This window comes from Palaemon carinicauda, chromosome 24, assembly GCF_036898095.1.
Source record: "Palaemon carinicauda isolate YSFRI2023 chromosome 24, ASM3689809v2, whole genome shotgun sequence".
Classification (NCBI taxonomy): Eukaryota; Metazoa; Arthropoda; class Malacostraca; order Decapoda; family Palaemonidae; genus Palaemon; species Palaemon carinicauda.
The window spans coordinates 33761481-33763980 of NC_090748.1; the positions used below are offsets into that span (position 1 = coordinate 33761481).

The window sequence follows — 2500 nt, forward strand, 5'->3', positions numbered from 1 at the left end:
TATATATATATATACATATATACATATATATATATATATATATATATATATATATATATATATATATATATATATATATATATATATATATATATATATATATATATATATATTCAGCATTACCATTATCAGCCGTTACTAGGCAACTGCAGAACAAAGTCCTCGACCATATCTTTCCACTTTCGTCTTTTTATGGTCTTTCTGTACCAGTCTACACCACAAACTTTCTTAGTTCGTCAATCTTGATTCTCTTGCTCCATTTATAATGTCTAGGAAACCATTCTGGTCCTTTATTGTCTCTCCTTCTCATGTTTTTAGAATATCCTGTACTTCAGTGTGCTTTCGCATCCATGTTGCTCTTTTTTTCTGTCTCTTAGTGTTATTCCCATCATTATTATTTCCATAGCTCTTTAAGTTGGAACTAGCTTGTTCTAAAGCTTTAGTAAAGTGCAAGTTCCTAATGCATAACTTAATACTGATCAGACTTTCTCATTAAATACTTTTCTTTTGTGAGAAAGTGGCATTTTACATTTCATAAAATCCTTTTGTTCACCAAATGTTCTCTAACCCATGCTAATCCTTCTCTATATTGTGGTCCTATGGTGGTAGAATGACAGAATGCCTAATGTCATAATGCCTAAGGACATAATACCTAAGTACAAAATGCCTAATTCCTCAACACTGACAAAATGCCTAATAGACATAACGTCTAATAAACAAAATGCCTACTATACAAAATGCCTATTGGACAAAACGTCTTCTAGGCAAAATGATCTTGTTTAGCATTTTCAAATAAATTATTCGAGATTAGTGAAGATACAGTTAAAACCCATATAACTACCCAACAAGCTGTTGTTCATTTTATTTAGCATTTTTAAATAAATTATTCGAGATTAGTGAAGATCTTAGATTTGAATCCCATATAACTACCCAACAAGCTGTTGTTCATTTTACTTTTCTTTTTACAATTCCTTTTCTTTAAATAAATTTCTTTATCAATCATTTAATTTTTTTGTAAAAAAAAAAAAACATTCAGTCCAAAATGGAAATCATTATTAGTAACAAAGGAGAAAAACCTAATATTTGAAGGATATGCATACATCATTAACAGGAGAAAAGAACGACGTGCATATTGGAGGTGTGAAAAACGTGTTTTGTGTAGTGCCAGTATAATCACTTGTAATAATTTAATTGAAAAAAAAAACTTTAACAATCATTCGCATCCACCAGATAAAGCACACACGAGTGATTTGAAAATTAGGGCAAATATGAAAGACTGCGCTTTTAAGTCTGATGAAGCTACATCTTTGACTAAGACGCCAAACTTCGAAGTTCAAATGTGGAATGTGTACCATATAATAGAATAAAATTTGCCAAGAACTACGAACTTTCTAGAAGAATGGCACCATGCTTCTAACAAGAGAGTTTCAATTACTCACCCAACTCTCTCTAAGCTTGTAAAAAAAAAAAATAAAAAGTGAACAAGCAAGTACCTTAGGTGCAGATGTTGAAAAATTGAATAAGAAATATATTCGAGTAAATGAACGGACCCAAAAATATTCATGCAACTTACAATAAAGATAAAGGTTTATCATATCTAAGGGCTATGGCACATTTTTTTTAATTGTGGTAAATATCGTATTCATAAGATAATTTTATATTCATTCTGTTATATGTATTTAAAAAAAAAAAAAACTAAGATTATTTGGTCTGTATTATGTTTTTAAAGGGTAATTGTTTAATAAAAACTATTTTGATACAAGTTTTTTTTTTCTGTATCCTTGAGTCCCTTGGATATTTCATATCTTATAAACATGCTATCTATAAGTCCTCCTTCATGCCAAATATATGCTAGACAAACTCCACAAAGTCATTGAATTTCATAGCAGTAAGAAGTAAACTAAGCCGCCTTGGCCGAGGTCAGTACTCTAGAGTGCTAAGCTATCTAATTCACTTGTTTATCCCTTTTTAGATGTTTTGTCGATTAGACATTTTGTCCATTAGGCATTATGTTTGTTAAGCATTTTGCCCGTGTTAAGGAATTAGGCATTTTCTCCTTAGGCATTCTGTCATTAGGCATTCTGTCTGCTCACGCCTATGGTCTGGGGAAACACTTAGTGTATGTACTAAGTATTTATATTCATTAACCAAGTCTAGAGGTTAGTCCATAACTATTTTTTCTTGTCTTTATACATTTTCATTGGAAATTATCTCTAATTTTACTAATTATCAGTTTTCAGACCTACATTTCTGCTTTCTCTATTCGAATTTTCTATCATCTTTGGCAATTCCAGCAATCATTCAATAAACTAAAAAATGTCACTGTAAATCTTACATATACATTTGTGCATGTTGTTATGTATTTATATAAGCATATATGCGCAAGCATATATGAAGATCAATGCCCGCTACTGAGTTTCAGAAAATCTTTACTGAAAAATTCAATCTACACTACCAAAGGCAAATATGTACACATAGATAATCAAGCTCTAATCAGGAG

At 30.5% G+C, this 2500-nt stretch overlaps 1 pseudogene; it reads right to left on the minus strand.

Annotated features, from left to right (window-relative positions):
• LOC137617836 (uncharacterized) overlaps positions 1-2500 on the minus strand; it is a 12847-nt pseudogene that overhangs the window by 9575 nt on the left and 772 nt on the right.